The 19,628-nt window shown below is 40.5% G+C and overlaps 2 long non-coding RNA genes across 3 annotated transcripts; one reads left to right on the top strand and one right to left on the bottom strand.

The window, feature by feature from the left end:
* Positions 1-38: 38 nt before the first annotated feature.
* On the bottom strand, positions 39-8,627 carry LOC306805283. 2 transcript variants are annotated; one of them, XR_013775176.1, is made up of 4 exons: positions 8,457-8,627; positions 5,759-6,036; positions 3,488-3,595; positions 39-707 (listed from the first exon to the last, which is right to left on the bottom strand). It is a non-coding gene; the product is annotated as an uncharacterized lncRNA (long non-coding RNA). The 2 variants fall into 2 exon arrangements; XR_013775177.1 differs by lacking the exon at positions 8,457-8,627 and having other exon boundaries at positions 5,759-6,172.
* On the top strand, positions 4,576-14,198 carry LOC306805282. The gene is made up of 3 exons (XR_013775175.1): positions 4,576-4,648; positions 7,570-7,627; positions 11,429-14,198. It is a non-coding gene; the product is annotated as an uncharacterized lncRNA (long non-coding RNA).
* Positions 14,199-19,628: the final 5,430 nt, after the last annotated feature.

Below are 19,628 nucleotides of genomic sequence, written 5' to 3'. Positions count from 1 at the left end.
GCTGTGTTGACCTGGTTGCCAATACATCTAGGCCAATTTAAGCTCTTCAAACCACTAGCTGCCAGATGAAACAAGTTTCCTTCAGACCACTCTAATTTTCTATCTGAAGAAGAGTTTTTCTCCCTGCTTCAGGAACAGAGCGTGATTAGCATTACAGACCATGTGAAACAAATCTTCAAAATTGTTTTCCTGGTGGAGGAAAAACATGTGATGATTTTTCTGAGCATTGGTAGTACACAAGTAGCTCCTGCAGGAGCTGTGGGAAAGATTTCTGTAAGAATCATAAAAGCAATGGCACAATAGGTACTGCAGTGTTGATCTAACACATTGAAAAAGGCTTTTCCTTTCTGAAGGAACTGGCAGACCTGGAGTTTTTAAAGGTTTCACTAAGAAATAACTTTGTCTCCTTACCAAGTTAAATATGAGATCTGGTTTTCCAAGAAGTTCATTCTTCTTGCTGTGCTTACTTCCCAGTGGCTTTCAGCAGTTTGCATGAATAAGCGGCCTGTTGCACTTAAACAAAGCCCCCCAAACACTCACTCATCTTTTTCCTTTCCATGCCAAGAAATAACATAATGATAGTAATTTCAACAGCTTCAGTACAAGCAGCTTTACACCCAGTGGCAGTCCCCAGCTTGAAATAATTGGCACAACTGTTTCGTGGAGCTGTGCCAGCTTGAAACATGGAAGGATTTGCTCCCTTGAGCCTGCAAAGAGAGATGAAATAAAGAAAAAATTAAATGTAGAAAGGAAAGTATAGAAACAAATTAATATGTTTTTCAGTTCCATAAAGCTATAAAGGCCTGATTTTTGATGATGTCAAAAACACTGAAATAGTTTCTACCAAGATTATCTCATGAACAAGCTAATGCAATGTGAAAGATATCAACTTCTATTGTCCATGCCCTTCTGTGCTATTTGAAGGTGAAATGCTCTCTTGGAGCTAAACTAATTCAGGTGAATATTTTGACTCATAGCAATTATGAAAATAGGCACAAAAAATTTCTTCCTATTTTTGTAAGAGAGCAAAAAATACTGAACAAGCAAACACATTTTCTTACTTCTAACTAATGTAGCATACATCTGGTGCCCAGGGTTTGAAACTAAAAGTATTTCAATATCATTCACAGATCCACAAGGCAGTCAAAGATATAATCATAGCTGGGAAAGACATGTCTAAATCAGCTTTCAGTTTTCTAGCATGGACTGATGCTATCTTGGAGAAGCAGTGCTGCATGTAATGAGGTGATGCATGTAGACCCTGCAGTAATTTGTTGCCAAAGTTATGAACTAGGGTAATGGGCAATGGAGCAGTCAGAAAACAGGACAAAGACATTATTGCAGTAAGATTTGTTTGATATACTACATACACAATTTTCAAAACTAAACAGAACTATGCTACTGCCATTCTACAGATTTCATGAATTTGTTGGCCAGATGGCCTGGGAGCCTTGACAAAGGGCCAAACACACTCAATGCCTGTATTTCAAAGGACACTTTCCTTGATTTTTTACATCTCTTGTAAGCTACTTAAACATCTTAAATCACGTGGTGCCAGCTACTTCACCAAAATTTTTGGTGAAAGGGGCAAAGGTAAAGCTCAACTGAAAATGGTTGCTGATGCCCAAGTACATATTGCCTGGGTCTACAGTTCTTGCTGTTCCCAGAGGAGTTTGCAGTGTCACTCGACCCCATGCTGGCACACCATGCTGCTGGCTCAGATGAACATATGCACCCTGCAGTACCACCCCTGAATAACTGTGGGGGACACAGGCAGGATGTGACCCTGAACAGATTTTCTTGTAGTTACAGAAGAACAGTCCTGCCTTAGCAGGATGTTGACCCTTTCACTGGAATAAGATCTTCTTGAAACCTTATTTTAAAATGTTTCACAGATATATCTCTTCTATCCAAAGAGTTTGAGTTGTCAGGAAGGGGGAAAAGCCACTGGCACATCTCTGTGCAATGACGTGGCCAGGCACAGGCTGCCACTAGGAATGACAGATGGAACCAAACCAAATGCTAACATTTGTTCACAAATGATTACTAAACGCTTACAAGTAATAGATACACTCACAGAGACTGGCATTTGGGAGTGACACACAAATGTAAAAAATAAAAAGGGCTGAGTTCCCTGCCTAGTACTGTCATGACAAATACTGATTGGATCTCTCATTCTTCTCTGCAGTCAGAAGTCAAATTCAGCTGTAGCCAAAATCTCCCCTGGTTTAATTCAGTAACATTAGGGGATAGGCTTGGGCTGTTAGTGAGTTTTTCCTTGATACTCAAATGGTTTACTAGTGTTTGCAATCAAATGGTGTCAAAAATCTCTGGTACAAACTGGCATTTCAGGAGCTGAAATGACACACGTCCTTCAGAAAAGGTAGGCGGAATTTTCCCATTCAGTTGCTGATGTACTCCCATCACACATCTGTACTGTGTTTCTCTTATGGAGTAGTGCTATTTCCTTCTCTATACCTTTTGAAGATCTCATTTTGTACTTCCCAGTATAAAATAATTGGGCCATTTAAGAGATGTGTGGGATGGACCCTGAGTGGGCACAAGGGGAAGCATAGTATGACTGAAACATCAAAAGAGGAAGCAAAGGCTGAAGACAACCCATTTCCTCTCTATGGGTGTAGGAGAGAAAGAAATGGTTGGGAGTTTTCCAACAAAACAGGTTTTCAGCAAAACATTCTGTTTCAACAGAAAGATCTGATTAATTGAAATGGAAATGTTTTACAAAGAAGCATCTTTCTCAGCGACCTTTTAGCAGAACTCAGGCAAGATGCCATCAAAATCCACCTGTTACTCTGCCGGCTCAGTTGGAGAGCTCACCACACTTGCTATGTGAATCACAAAAAATTAGAGACACTGTAGCTTCTGTACTGCCTGGCCCGCTAACTCCCGAGCTGTGGTGCCCTCCTGCAGCACCTGCCCACATCATCCTTTAGGGAAGATGGAAGTTCACATCTGCTCACAAGTCATGACTGTTCTGAGACTGCACAACCTCAGAGCTTGTAGGGGATGACCCCAGTCTTGTCCAACCTCCCCTTTTTTGCAGCCACTTGTTTCCCTTGAAGTTGGACTAAGGTATAAATTTGAAGAATTCTGCCCAAAAGTCCAAATGATTGTGAATTCATCTGCCACTGCTAACAAATAGTCTATTTATATTTGCTATTCCTGTGGCAAATTTGAAAATATGTCAAGGTTGATGCTGGCTTACTGCTTTAGTCCCTATATCATATGCCTTCATTTACAAGAGAGAAAAGCTCCTTTTATTCCAGAAGCACATATGCAAGGTGCACTCAGAACCTCCTAAGCTAAGTCCATGTTTTTTCCCTTATGACTAACCTTAGACAGATCTATTGTTCTTGCTTACCCTTGGCTATCCTCCAGTACTTGAAAAGTCTCATTTAAAAAATAAAATTATAAACATTTATAAAAACTGGTGCAAAGAACTTGGATAATCATCTGAAGCACTTACATGCAAATTGGGTTGTCTTGGCAGACAATTGTGTATTTTTCTTTGGCAAATGGTAAATGCTTGATTGAAGGTACATCACCAGATGGGATGCATCCAGCTTGGGCATTCCTAGTACACAAAAGGAAGAGGTAATCAGAGGTTCTGTGTATAACTATTGGCATTGTTGTTTTCACTTTGGGTTCCTTGTCATCACTGACTGTACAGTGTAACAGCTGTTCCAGCCAAACAAAAAAGGCTTGAAGACTTTGGTGCCTAAGCTGTAGATTATCTTCTAGGTTAGTGATTAACTCGTTTTTGTCTGCCTGAATAGGGTGAATATTATATTACTTCTTGCCCTGGGAGAGGGTCTTTGTTAGCCTCTCTTTTAGAAATGCAATGGCTTTTCAGAGGAAGCTTATCTGTGATAATGCAGTTTATGCAAACATTGGAAGAAAGATATGGCAAGAGAAAAACTCACCAAGTGAAGAGCATTCACTTAGTGATCTCTCAGCTTTACTAAGGTTTCCACTTCTTCTCTGCAGAAAGCTGGTGTTGGTTATTCAATATAAATGTCAGTTAATTTCACTTGTACAGAATGTGGCAGTAGCATGGTCTTCCCCAAGGTATAGCAAGGGGCAGATGTTAAAGCTCTACTTTTGTCATGTCTGATCTGGAACTTATTTTTAAATGAGATAGAGGCAGATACTAGGCACAGACTTTTATTCAACTTCTATTCAAACTGGAAATAAGAAACAAATATGCCATGCTAAAAGGGTTAAAATGAGATGTCAATAATAATGTTTAACTCAGAAAACAGCTTATGTACCTTTGTCATGTGACCTATAAAATTGTAAACCACTCTTAGAATTAACATTTGCATAGCATGGCTTTGCAAATCTCTGCTTACTTAACAAAGGAGTCTGATTTCTTTAAAAAGACAGCGGTCTTGAACTGAAGTGACAGCGAGAGATACAATTTAAATAATTTCCGCTCGCTCATCCTCTTAGGCTAGGAGGAGCTGGGGGAGCGGAGGGCGCCGGCGGTAGCCGAGGCTGCAGCTCCCTCCAGCGCCGGCTCGGCGGCTTTCCCAGCGCCGAGAGCATCGCATCGGGCTCCCGCCGCTCGGAAATTACTTACTAGCTCGCAGACAGGGTGGGAGTACCTAGGTTTCGAGCTTTAAAGGTAATAAATATGGGATAAGATCGTGTACGCAGTGATTTGCATGAGTATCCTTGGAACTCCTATGGCAATTTTCACAGACAGTATTAGCACCATATGTTGGTTTGGGGAGGATTGAGAGCTGGCTGCTTGCAGACAAGACTGTCACATTTTTAAGGCAGTCTGTGGTATTTCCCTTGTAATGTCTAAACGGGATGAGTACAGTTTCTGCTTCTTCCAGTATCTTAATTAGCTAACTTTAATAGCCTTTTCTGTTGATGGCAAACCTTTACAAATAGGAGAGATGGCTGAATTTGTGGAGCTCTTGAATCTCCCAAGGAAGAAAGACCTTTGGCACACACATGATGGTAGCTAGAATCAAAGGGCTGGGACAGTTGCTGTCCTGCCACTGAATGGTGCAGTCCTTGCTGATGAATCTGCAACCTTCCTGCCACACTTCTCAGGCTGGCCTGTAAGATGAATCACCTCTGCTTTTCATCTGCAGCTACAACCCCAGGGGAATCCAAAGTGGAGGGTGAGCTTCTACAAGTGTTAGTGGTGCTGTTCCTGCAGCAGAGCAAGTGCTGAGGACAGCTGAAAATCTGGTTCCTCATGTGCAGCAGGAGCCTGGTTTGGATCCAGCTGCAGAATTGTAGCACAGGCACTGATGTGCCCCAGCTCAGCACCTGGCCAAGCAGAGCCTGTTGGGTGCTGTGCCAGCCTGGCCTTTCCTAGGCTCAGCCTTCCCTCTTCCAGGGCTGCTTCACTTTCTCATCTTTCCTGCTCAGGGCAAGTTTGTTTGAGAAAACCAGTTACAAGTGTAAGAGGGCTCTCTCTCCTGTCTCCTATAAACACCAAAAATTTCAAACCCAACTCTTTCACCTTCCCAAGATTTTCTTAATTTTCCCCCACTGCTATCAGTTGTCAATTTCCTGTTAGACACAGCTCTAGACCTACTGGCTGCTTTTCAGCAGCTTGCCTGGAGTAGCTATGAGAGTACAGACAAGGAACATACTGCAGTGCTATGCCACAGCCACAGACCACAGAAGGGAGAAAAAGACTCCCAGCAAGACCCCACACTGTTCTGTAGTGTCACTACAGGCCCATCACACATACAGACTGAAATGTTCATACCTCCGAGGAGCACACCTGAGGTTTCACAGCAGATTTGGGTGGAAACAGCAGCTTCAGGACATTTCTTCAGTCAGTGTGGGCTCAGACACTGTGTGTGCCCTGTGTGCCAGCAAGAGGCAGCAAGTGACAACTCATGATCTTCCAGAAGCACCAGAAGTGCTTACAGATGGGTGCCAAGAGCATCCCTGTGCTGTGTGATGTGGATGCCACTCAAATACCCTTCACCACTGGCACAGGCAGTGCTCAGTGCAGGTTGCATAAGTGTATTCAACAAGGGCCTTTAAAAAAAGAAAAGCACAAATGTAAGTAAATAAGATCAAGATGTGCTTTATGGATACTGTCTAGCTTCTTTCTACATAAATAACTTGCACTCACTCAAAACTTGTTCCTTCCTAGGCAGTGTCTGTTCTAGTAAAACCTTCTTGTCCACCAAAAAGCACATGAACTCTTTACGGTTTGTGTGAGAAAAAAGGAGTGATGCAAACACAACTAATGCAACGGTGACTAAATTTGCCTAATGAATGAACAAATAATGCTGTTTTGCTTCTCTCACCTTCAGAGGAAATGTGCACCAAGTGGTTAATAATCCATCCCCTGCACTAGCCCCACACAGTATCCTTCTATTAAGAAAATTCCATCACAGTGGAGTATGCTTGACTGTAGAGGCAGAAACATTATAAAAGTAAAGAACTGGACTAGATACTAGAGTTCATATAGCTGACTTTCTCCTGAATTATCTTTCAATAAACGTTTTCCCTTTAAAATTTTTCTACGCTTACTCTCCTTAAAACATAAATATTTTGATATTTTTTGCAAAAGCCTTCATCTTCAGTGGAGTTCTTCAGCACACACAGTAAGGCAGTAGAGAATCCTGGAATTACAAAACACTATTCAAATATAAACAAGAGATAATAAACAGCTGTACCAGTTCCCTGTATAAATTGTAATACTTGTTGAAAATATGCTGGAGCAAGGGAAGAACTCCTCTCTCTGAGAAGCAGCAGAAACAGTGTGTGATGAACTGACTGTAACTCCCATTCCCTGACTCTCCTGCTCCACTGCTGGGGAGGGGGTGGAGCTGGGAAGGAGGGAGGGGTGGGGGAGTGTGTTTTGAAGGTCTTATTTTATTTCTCATTATCCTGCTGTGATTCTGTTAGTAGTAAATTCAATTGACATCTTTAATTTGCATCTGTTTTGCCCATGAGGGCATTTGATGAGTGATCTCTCTCTGTCCTTATCCTCTACCCACGAACCCTTTGTTATATTTTCTCTCCCCTGTCCAGCCAGCTTCAACCCAATACACACAGCCTCCCACATTTTCAGCTGATATTGCAGAATTTACTGTTATTGAGCATAAAGGTGCCTGATTTGCTGGAGATCATTGCAGGAGTACAGGCTCCTTCCCAAGACAGTGATGCCAAATTATAATGTCATTTGTATTTATCCAAGTAGTTCTATTTATAATAACCTTCCAGGTGACCCAATTGTACACTTGGTAAAGCATGTCTAAAGAAGATTAGTTTCTATCTTTCAGAGTATGAAGTAGTGTACTATATAAATGCTGCAGCTTAGCTACTGTCTGTTTTGAATGTCAGTTAGGATCAGGTAGTGTTTATGTGCTTCTGAGATTTAGCAGTTTTTATTCAGGATTTCTCAAATTTGCATCAAGCTGAAACTTGGCATGTAAGCTGTCAGCACAGATGCTAGTTTTATTCCAAAAATAGAGTAAGTTGAAGCTTTTAAAGGTGTCAAGTGGCTTATTTATGCAGTGGTTGCAGATCCTTTCGTTTTTCTCGCTTTCAACTATACAGAAGCTTACTCTGTAACCTTCCTCCAGGATTACAGTCCTGAACAGTGAGGAATAAAAAGGTAAGTGATCACAGCAGAGTGATAATCCAAGGAAATGCCCTGGAAACAAGTGTAAATAATGGTAATTTTAGGTGAAATAGAACTACCTTCATGAAATCACCATAAACAAAAATAATTGAGAAAACATCTGAAATGCTACCCAAAATACTAATGCTAATGCTATCAAGCTATATTGCTTGACAGCATCGTGGAAAGACAGCTAAATCTCCAGCTCTGTGAAGGTTTCCTAACACTCCCATTTAGAAAAGGAATCCTTCTTTCAGGGATTACTGAAACCTCCTCCTCCAGGAACCATTGCAGGGTACAGCTCTACCTCCACCATGGTATTTACTGAGTATGTGTATTAAAGTCTAAGGCATAATGACTCAGAAAACTTGTAGTAGTATGGATCACTTATGTTCAGTTATCTACAGCACAGTTTGAGGGGTAACAAACTGCCCCTCATAGAATAAATCAATCCAAATATAAGGGGTTCACAAGTGGACCCCCCCTTTACTTTGTGCAGCCAAGTGCCCTCTGCCATGACCTAAGCTCTGGTAGACTAGAAAACAAAACCAGGAGTTTGAATAATGTCCTGCCAACAGCTACAGGAGAGAGCAGGTCAATGCAAACATGACATACACCCTGTCCTCTTTCCTTTCTAAGAACCCTGAAAGACAGAATGGGGTAGGTAAAGCCAGGGAGGACCTGCCTAGTCAGACATCTGTCTGTAGCTTCAGTTTCCATTTGTAACAAGTGCAGGGAATAACCAATAATTTGCAGTCATGTTGATATATAAATAAATGATACGTAGGTTTCTGTTAATTTTTTCAGTTTTTAGAATACTTACAGGTTGCAATGACTATAATTAAGTTTCAACTGAATGTAGTCATTTGCCAAAACTTTCAAATTCATAGCTGTATTTTTTTTCCAGTGAGCAATTTACTCTTCATAAAAGCACTTGTGCCAGTACAAGTTAGTGTGCATGACTTCTTTATACTACTCTTCTTGGGGAGGCATCCCCCATCTGTTTAAAAAACAAAGAGAAGTTGTTACAATGGTTGCAGAAAAAAAAAATTAACTTTAGACCCTTTCATTCTACTGAATCCAGTTAGATCCAAATATGAATAAAGACGATGAAAGTTACAAGATTATAAACTTGAAGCATTTGCTCCTACGTAATGCATATTCAACACTCAATCATTTTATATTCTCTGAGGAATGGTAGAATTTCAACACTCACTGGCTATATCTCTTTTTGAAGGTCTTCAGCAGTAATTTCTCTTCTCAAATCTACTCCAAAAATGTTCAGCTGTATCAAAATAATAGACAAGACCACATCAAGTTCTATTTAGTGGCCATGATTTGCACATCTACAATACTCTTAACATGCAAACGTTTTAGTCTTTCCTGTCAGAATGAAGCAATGTGAAAAACCTGAGCTAATTTATTTGGGCTTTAGACAGCTGTGGATGAGAACTAATTTCTGGTTAGGAATTGAATTCATGCCAGCAGGAGCTTACTCTTAAACAGATGCTCCAGAATTCTATTAGGAAGGTCACATATCTCATGTCATCACTTGATGGGTACCTGGTCAGAAGTCTCTTCCCTCCCTGCTATTGCTGTCCCTGTGAAATAGCAAACATATTTTCTGGTCATTGTGTGCTCTGTGAATAATTTCTCTAAAAGGTTATTTACAGAAAAGTCAGGTCCATTTTCCTAACTCTAAAAACATGTAAGTTAAACAAAATCTTGTTTGCTAAAAATCTTATAACACTCAGCACGTTATAATTCTGAATTTTTAAAATAATTTCAAAATGTTACAATAATTTTACAGATATAAAAAAAAACTTAAAAGCCCCGAATACACAAGGGATTCTTCTTTATCAATCCTTTGGTTTTGAAAAAAAAAAAATAGAGATTGTATTTTTCCCTAGTGACCATAAAAATGAGACAGCCCAGAAATATACAGGCAGAAGAATGTATGGAATGCACCTCATCTAGATGCTTTTTGTGTTTCTTAAGCCTCCATGAACATCAGGTCTCATTTCAATGTTTCCCCTCAGGAAACAGCATGGCTTGTGCCAGAGATTTGTATCTCTCAAGAGTTTCATCTGTACCTGTCTTCAAGCAAGACAAGTACAAGGTGGGTATTTTTGGTAGGTAGCTCATGTTGTTGATAGTCAGCAGTACCTGTAGTTTCATGAATGCTTTCAGTTCTGGTGTGTTCAGTTCTGGTTTTGCAAGAAAGAATCTGTCCACCCTCTCCCATCCTACAGCTACCTGCTGTCATCCTACCTTCTGCTGTGTTTGCAGGAGCATTTTGTGTGGTCATGTGGAGCTCTGGTTGTGTTTAACTCAGGGAAAAACTCAGAAAACATCTTTTCATCCTTGAAAAGAGGGTGAAGGCCAGGAGCAGGGTCTGGCTCAGCAGATTACTGGTCTAATGAGTGCAGTACCTGAAGGTCAGGCACCAGCTCCAAGGCTGGAACTCACCACACTGATGTGGAGCTGTGCAGAAAAGGGTGACTAAATCAGCCCCTGGGAGAGACTCCAACAGGGCACCCCTGGGAGTCAGAGCCCAAGTTCACTTCTGGTGCCTGTCTGCCTACACGTGCACGGAAGGGGAATGTGCATGTAGGTTATATTTTGCAAGAACTTCCCAAAAAAGGTACAGCAAATATTTTTTGCTTGTGGTGTGATTTGACACATGACATACCACAGCAACCTTCCAGGGCACAGAATGTGATCCCACTTTGTATCTGATATAATTAAGGATGTATGACTTAAGTACCAGCTCATGGCTGTAGCCTGAAGTGATACCATTGGACTGAGATACTACATTGGCATTTTGCTTTCCATCTAGGGAATTGCAATATGTGCTAAAAATACTGTTTGGCACATGGAAATGCAGACTCTTATCTCATGCAGAGCGGGACATGGAATGTCAACCCCAGTAGAAGTCACCACAGAAGAGGGGAAGTGGACATTTTAAGGAAGCCTTCTTGTGTTGCCAGCAAGATAAGCTGAGGCTGGGTTGATATTCTTTATCCCTCTCTCCACTCTGTCCATTGCAGGATGAGGAATGATCTTTTTAGAAGTGAGTCATAGCTAAATAAAACCTGCATAGGTAATCATTTGCACCATATTAGGCATCAATTTTCCATCACACATTGTATCTATGTAGCTACTGGAGACGTTGTTTTCTTCCCTGTGTTTTTCATGGGAAGATGCATTTATTTTTAAGCTGTATTTAAAGTCACTCATCTCTAGGGAGATGTGGAGAGGATACTTGGCAGGAAAGGACCTCATCTTCTCTCCAAAGCCACTTGGTGCCCAGGCTCTCCTATCCCAACTCTGGGTGGCACACCATGACTGTGGTTTAAGAGAGCATCTAAGAGAGAAGACTTGTTCTGACAATCTTTTTAGAAAAAGTATCTAAGATCCTGTCTGAAATTATGGTTACAGAGAGGAGCATCTGCTGAGTTATTTAAATTGATACCTTCAGGTTCTATAATCATAGAATCAGCAAGGGGGGGAGCAGAGACATTTATACACTAAGTTACTTGTGAAGGACAATAAGATAATAAACAAAATGTTCTGCAGAAATAACAAATTAACCCAAGTGATTGAATTTCAGAGAGCTGTAGAGACTAGTCCTGCCTATTTTACCCATATGAGTAGTTTCATTAACAACAATCTGTTTCTTAGTAAATTGCCAGTTGTAATAAAAACAAATAACTTGTTCTTTTGTTTCTCCGCTGCCATGCATTTTAATAATTCCTGGCATACTCATTAAAACTGGTTCTTTTATACTCACAGGTCGTAAAATACTCTTGCATTACTGTTAAACCACTCCATCTCCCTTTTCTGTCTGAGCATCAATATAGCCACAGAAGAGACAGAGGAAAATAAAAACCTCCAGAACAGGTGCAAGAGCAGGATGATGCAACTGTCTGCTCCCTCTGCCCACAGGAGCAATGTGGCACCTCGGGGCTGTGAGCACGGATCCAGAAAGTGGCACTGAGTGAATTCCATGCCAAAACCTTGACAACATCTGATATGTGCAAGAGGGCCACTGAGTGCACAGAACTGCGTGTCCAGCAGAACATGACACCATGCAAACACCACTGGGGTTAGACTTGCACACACTAATCATTTATTTGCTGTAAAAACAGATGTGCCTTATAATTGCATCTAAAAGGTGCACTCGCAAAATTAACAATCCAAAACCTGTATAAAGGTTTCATGAGCTTTAAAATTAATTTGAAAAAGTTGTTCTCCATTTGCTTATGCTTCAATTTTAATGAAGTACTGAGTGACATCTGTTAGGGGTTTTAAAATATTTTTTCCTTTGTCACATTTTTATGTTTATAATGACTGCATACTATGAGGAAAAAGGGGTGACAGAGCACCAAGATTGCTTAAAAAGCATTGCTTGTTCTTTTATATTATTCATGAAGTACTTAAGGCTATTCAAGAGAATCATGATGTTTAATATGCATGTGTACAATACTTAGTTTGCAAAAACAAGTTGGCAGAATTTTGCATGGAGCTGTTGCTAACATCTCTTTCCTGGGCAATTGCACACTTAGGAATCTGTTGGCAATTTTTTTATTCTACCCATGAGAAGTGACACCCCAAAAGGATCACTTTGTGACCATTCTTGTCAGGAGCATAACTGAGAGGTGAACTGGCTCAGCACTGCAAAATCTCTGGAGGGGAAGATTTCACTCTACTGCCCCTGTGAATGGGGAATACGAACATAAAATAATATGAATTTGGATTTTTATCCACTCTTCCAAGAGCTACACTTCAGGAGCTAGTGGAGTTCTATACAGACATTATTCATCCCTTTTTCTGAAGCCCCTGAATCTGTCATGCCCAGTGCTGTTCAGAACTGGAATAGAAGGACAGATCCAAAGACAGCTGACAATCTGTGTGTGATACAACAGATCAAGGAGTGCTAATAGATGGAAATAAGGAAATAACTCTGTTATGTGCTGCTCAGCCCTTTGAAGAATTGGTAAGGTGAAGGTGAGAGAGGGTAAAAACTTACTGTTTTCTAGAAAAAAATATTGCTTCCAAACAGAAGGACAGCTCAGTCTTTTTCCTGTCTATTTGAAGATTCATCTTAACACTGATGGGTATCTAGTGAGTTTGAAGTACTTCCTCTTACACTTTGAGCATTTTTGACTTATGATTGTGGAACCCTGTTGGATGGCTACAGAGTTGTGACCTCTGGGTTAAGGAGTCCCCTTAACCTTAGGGATCTCTTCTATGGTTGAAACTGGTCCCACCAGAGTTCAGCATTACAGTGATGCTCTGCAGACAGAAATCCAGCACCTCTGTCTTTCATGTAGATTTATCAAGAGAGTAAAACAGAGACCACGATGCTGCCAGTGTCCACAGGTCATGGCTAACACATTTCAGCAGAAAAAAATCACTTGACTCTTTGTACTGCACCAAGGATAACACAGTCTCAACCCAAACAAGTAGGAATTATTAATGGTAACAGACAGCTGGAAACACAGGTCAAGGGCAGAAGAAGTCCCTGCCTCAGTAGTTTTCCATTTGCTCATGAGGCAAAGTGACCACCTGACTGTTCTCCTGGCTTGTTGTAGTCTCATGGCAAAGCACTGTGATGCACTCGGGGTTCATGTGAGCTCAGCTCACATGGCAAGTCAGACTCCAGACTCCCAGTCTGGGTGAAACTCCCCTGATGGCATTTCCTTTAGAACTGTAGCACTCTGCCCTTTGTTCTCTGCTGAATGAGCTTGGGCCCATTTAATCCAAGTCATCCTGCTTACAACCTGTTGGTATAGTGGGGCTTCTGCCTAAAGATGATTGAGAAAAAAGACAACCGAGTGATAGGAAGTGAATCCAAACTATAAGTGGTGTGAACCTTGTTTTCCTTTTCAAAGTAGAACTAAATGTATGGGATTTGATTTAAAATGAAATATACAGATAAAATGTTTCATTTTAGTAAGAAAAAATGCTGAGAATCTTTTTACTATCAAGCAGATGTGGATGACATTGGGTCGCATCACAATAGTACAATGGGAATTTTTTCAAACATTGCTACAGTATGTGCTTTTTTTTTTTTTCAATTGAAATCTCACTACTATAATACCAGCCAACTGAGAAGAATTTCTCATGTTTTGGATGGTAATAAATCTTCCACAAAGTGTTAACCAACACCTTGGGCAGTTTTTCCAGTTAATACTACTCTAGATCCCACATTACAAACTGCTGAAACAGGAGAAGGGGTTTAGGTACACATTTCAAACATTTCCTTCCTAGTTTTGGTCAACATCATGTGACTACATGAATGAAATAGCAAGGGATTCATCAATAATAATAGTAAACTACAGCTCAGGCTTTGAGGTAAAAAAGAAAACAAAACCAAAACAACTTTTCCTTCCCCACTCCCCCTCCTTATTCCCATCTAACAGTTCAACAGACTTTGTGAGAAGTCTTGGAATAATTTCTCTTTTCAATGCTTCTAATTTAAATTACTTACTGAAAATGAATATTTCATGACATTACAGGACTCTCCAAAACTTCATCTCTTTAGTGTTAATTATTCCAACAGGACTTATATGAAAAGCAAAGGCCACTTTTTTATATTGTCTGCATTAACACTATAAAACTATATTCATTTGACAGTTAAAGTTCTCATTTTTATATTTCCTCATTTTTACTTTTTAGTGTCTCCCACAGAATGTTGCACAGTTTGGTCATGGGTTTAACCCTGCAGTCAGCCTATTATGTCCTCATCAGTACAAAAGATGCAAAACTGCTAATACTTAATCCTTAGTTTTCTTCCTCTTCAAGCCAAAGCCACCTTCAATTTCCATACTGGAAATTCTCACAGCAGTACCCCTAAGCAAAGTTCTGTTTAATCCTCCAGGTAAGCTTGACTATTATCCATTGCCTGAGCAAGGAAGCAAGGTATACTTAGGCACCTACATGTTTGGAGCTAAGAAAGTTTCCACTTCAGAGTAAATAGTTTCCACTAGATCTCTCTTCTCTTGTAGTAAAAAAGAAAAACAAACAAAACACCAAAAAAAACCCCAAACAATCAAAACCCCCAAAACAAAAACAAACAAATAACAGCCCAAAATAAATCAACCCTCCATCTGCATTCCTTTGACATTCTGATGAGCACAAACAAAACAAGATAACCTCCAGAAGCACAAACTTATGTCATTTGATCAAATGGAAAGACATGCAGTACAAGCTGGAAATCTTTTCCATGTACCTTAGCTGAGGTCAGGACAACTCTGTGTATAACCTGCTGTCTGGGGTGTCAGCATTTCAGGGCCTCTTACCACAGATCTTTCATGCAACATCCACACTGAGGGAAGCAACCTGCAAGTCCAGGCTTTGCACCCTTTGAAGTTCCCTCCTTTACCCATACTCATCCTTCAGCACCCCATCTCTCTTAGGGTGCAATTTGCAATGAGTCTTCCTCTGTCCTGGCTTCTGCCTGACTCCTGAAGTCTGGCTAAGCATCCACACTGAGAACTGGAATAACAAGTGCCACTGGGAATGGACTGCAGGAGATCAGCACGGGGGCTTACAGTGGCTTCTGCCTGCCCCTCGCTGGTGAAACCCCCCAGGTGAGGCACAGAGCAATAAAACAATACCCATAAAGCAAGGCCAGTGCAGCCAGAGTGACTGAATGCTTTCAGGATGTGGCAATAATTTCTCTAGACTACTCTGTGTCATTGAGCAGCCCAGAGGTGGAGAAACGCCTCAATTTGAGGAAAGAACCAAAGTCTCAGACTTCTACTTCTCATCCTCCAACTTCTGAAGTGAATAACCTAGAAAATTTGACTTTCTAAAACTGGTAACAAGTGTGGCACTTCACTGCTCTAAATACTCCAGGCAGCTTTTCCCTCAATGCCTCCCTATGGCCTTTTGTCACCCACACTAAGTTTTCTGATGGAGAGCTAGGTGGCTTTGCATGCCCTTGCCCATTTCCACACCCAGTCTCCTGAGTACTCAGCATCCTTGTTCACAGTAATCACATGCATGAATCTAACAATGCAATTCCAGTTTTATGAAGTGCAGATTTCTGTAAAGATGGAAATATTATCACAAAAAACCCCAATGTTTATTGTCAGACCCTATAGGTTTTGACAAGTTTATTCATGTTAGATGTGGATCTTAACTAACTTCCATTCTTAGGGTATTATAAGACTCTGACCTCTTAAACATTTAATAAACATGATGAAACAATAAACTAGATGAAATGAAATGTTGTGGAATTAGTTCTGCATTTGAATTGCACTTTCATTGTGTCATTTAGCAACCAAAAGGATGAGCTTGTAAAGTGGTTCTTTTGAAACAGCCAAACAAATAAGATGATTTGGGCACACATGGTATAAGTAGGATAAAGTCTTATAAAGAAAAATCCTTCATGACATTGTGGCTGAATTAAGCCAAGGCACAATAATATCCATTTGTCCAGACAAGCTACTGGCACGATTTCTGCAACAGAGCTGAAGTGGTATCTGCAGATGGTGATTGGGGTGCAAAGTTAATGTTTTTATGCATGAAGCATCCTGGCATGTGCAGGTGATCTTCAAATGCCAAGGATTGCCTCTCTCTTTTGCATCACAAAACATCTGCAACAGTCCTACAGCATTCAACACACTCTTTATGATCAAGAGCCAGATTGTCATATTTGTGTTCACAGCTATTTTGCTTTTACCCTAGATTCCCTTCCCAAATTTTCCTTCGTCTTATCCTGCTTCTGTTGGGCTTGTAACCATATAAATTAGATGAACAATTGTATTTCTGTCAGGCCAGTCGCCCTGTTGGAACTGCCAGAATCTCACTGGGCTGGTAAATCACAGTTTGGTAGCTGCTGCCAGACATAACAAGGACATCCACTGATCTCCAGGAAGCTCTTTGGGAAGCAAGACACTGCTCAGAGGGAATATGGGTGTTTCTCAGTTGACCTGCTTGCTGGGAATATGAAAGTAAGGGAAGCAAAACCAGGAAGAAATATTAAAAAGTCCTTTTGTATAGTTTAATACTCTTTTTTGGGATTGCAAAATACAGGAATCAGGGAACATAAATATATAAATTCAACAAAAACTAGACCAATGAAAAAGATTCTGAAGCACAATGACGAAATATATATTCCAGCAAAAGCTCCATCACTATTTACTTCTCTCTATTAATACAATCATAGCTTAATCTAAGTCTGATCTAAAACTGAACTGGAAATGCAAATAGTCTGTTTTGCAACTGTTAAAACAAGTGAATGTGATGTTAAGTTCACCACAGGTTTTGTCAGCAAGTTCTTGGTCTTTTAATACCCTACATACAGGGTTTATACTCTTTTGGAGTGGGGAATTAAAAAAGTCATTAATTTGGCTTAGTTTGCCTGGGAATTACTCAGTCTGGACAATATGGAGAGCAGCATTTGAAAGACATTGTTTGCAAGGTTGTGCTGGGTGACAGCAGCATTTCCATCTGGCAAATGCCTGAAATGTGTGCTCAGTGTGGGAAAGACTGGATTCAAAGAGGAAAATAAGGTGCTATTTGCCTTATGTGGCATGTGAGAGAATTTTTGGGCAGACTCAGAATATACCAGTATTTTACAACAACAGAAAACACAGAAAGAATTCTCACTTTGCCTGCAGTGTGCAGCAAACAAGTTTCACTAATTTTTCTTCAATCAGATTTGTAACTAAAATATTCCTTGCTTTAGTGCAACTGGAATAAAGACTATTCTAAAAGCATGACCAACTGATAAGACATGAATAAAATTACTTCCATGTGTATGAGATTATAAATGGGACTTCTCTTTTCAACAAAGAACATTGTAAACAAATACACGATCCAGTTTATTAACTGGAGATTGGCTGGATTACAGTTTGGAAATAAGATACACATGTTGGCAATTATCACACTTCATTCTAGTTAGGCCTTTGAAAAACATACATCATGTGTTTTTTCCTTGGAAATTGTAGCTTTTTTAGCTTGCCTTACTAGAAGGTTCTGAAAAGTATCTTTTCAAAATGGATATACAAGTCTGATTTCTGAATCCACGTTCAAACATGAGAGGGCAGATCCAGATTCCTCAGTTAGGGAATCTGAGGTGGAAGTCAGGTTGAGGTGGAAGTTAAGAAGGTCTTCCAGCCAGCTGGGATATACCACAGAGGGGGACTGGGTGTAAATGTTCCAGTGGCTGTAGCCTGTGCCACTCAGGGTATGAGACCAAGAGAGGCATTGCCTGGTTCAACTAGAAGAACTGTGTCAGTGCATTGTTTTATTAGGGCTATTTTACATTGCAGGTTGTTCTCATGTCCTAGTTTGTAAAATGTGGCAAAACAGACTTTCCCTACTTCATATAGGTGTTATTAGGGGACTTAAACTGCTAGACTCTCAGGTAGTAGCTGCCAAAGAAAGATAGATTATCTTTTTTTTTCTTAGTGTAGCTTTGAAAGAAAGAAGCCTTTTGAACAACAGCAGCCTGGCATTCAAGGCACTCATGGCATGTCCAGGCCAAGCTCTTGTTCCCTATCAGGTAGAGTCCTTGTTTTGCCCTGGCTCTGCTGCCTGGCTAAGTGCAGGAGCCCTAAGCACTGGGCTGCTGGCCATTCTGGAGCAAGTCTCTCAGAGTGATAGACTCCTCTGACACACCACAAAACACGATCTAAGCACTCCACACGTTTTGAGAGAGCCCTGTGCTGGGATGCACTGGTTACAGTGGAGAGAAGCAAGTTAGATCACATGGAAAGGGATACAGATCTAAACCAGAGCACCACAGTCAGTCTAAATAAATGATTGGTGTTGCTCAGTTTGGACAGATGGCTGGCAAAACCTGCCAGGGGCATTTCAAAGTTAATATTCACGTGCTGTCCTACTTCTTCATGTCAAGGAAATGTATGTTAATGTTAACCCTGGCATTAATCCAATACTGGGCTCTGACATTAGAATGATATACACAGCAAGTAGGAGCATTTCTGCAGAGATTAGAGATGACTTTCTCACAAGAGATACAAGAATTTTGTGCAACAGCTGTAGGGAAAAGAAGAGGAAACCCAGGTCCAAAATCTCTCTTTCAAGCCCATTATAACTTCCAGCATGTCCAAGAAATGATGACAAAGTGTTTTTGCAGACATTTTCAGACTTGGGTGTGTTAGTCCCATCCTGGCATAGGTAACACACAGGCCTGAAAGACAGACCTAACCTCTCCTTCCTGTCATGCAGCCTAGAAAACCAATGAAGTATTGCAATAGATATGAACAACAGCACAAAGTAATCTCCTTATCTAATTGACATTACTATTGGTAGCTGACTTAGAAAGATGGGAACTTAAAGTGTCAAGTGTAGAAGATAAAGGAGCCCTGGCTTCAGCTGAGACTCTCAGACAGCAACACCCCAGGTACAGAAGTGACACAGTTCAAGCATTATTTACTTCAACCAAAACTTAGCACCTTGACAGTATGAAGGATTCCCCCAGTGAAGAAGCTATGCCAGTCCTGTCCCTCCTGCCAGCACATCAGAGACAAAGAGGCCAGGTGATGGGTTAACTTCATGTAAGGCACTTTGGGCTTCATTGAGGGTGTTGAAGACCTCAATTTTCAAACAAAGCCTGGGATAAAATTACATCAAGATGCCATACAAATCTTCAGCTGCTTTGAGCAGGCCAGTAACATGGAAAACCTTTTCTCCATGTCTTATGTTGCAGAAAACCTCAGATTATTTTTGGGTTTGGTGCTGATTCTAATGTCACTTTTAAAAACCATGAAAAAAGGAGGAGTTAAAATCAAGAACTTCATAAATCTTATTTAGAAAAAATTCTGTTTAAATTATATGAGATGAAAGCATATCCTGAAAATTCTCTAAAGGCTCTTAAAAATGCAGTAGGGGGAGAAGGATACCATCCAATTAGTCCTCTAGTCCTACCCCCAAAAAGACCACACTAAATAGCAAAATAATCAGTTAAGGACAAATCAGAAGGCATGGGGCAAAAACTCAGCAAAACCAGTATCCC

The sequence above is a fragment of the Erithacus rubecula genome (genome assembly GCF_903797595.1).
Source record: "Erithacus rubecula genome assembly, chromosome: 9".
NCBI lineage: Eukaryota > Metazoa > Chordata > Aves > Passeriformes > Muscicapidae > Erithacus > Erithacus rubecula.
This window is presented reverse-complemented; position numbering and strand designations above follow the sequence as displayed.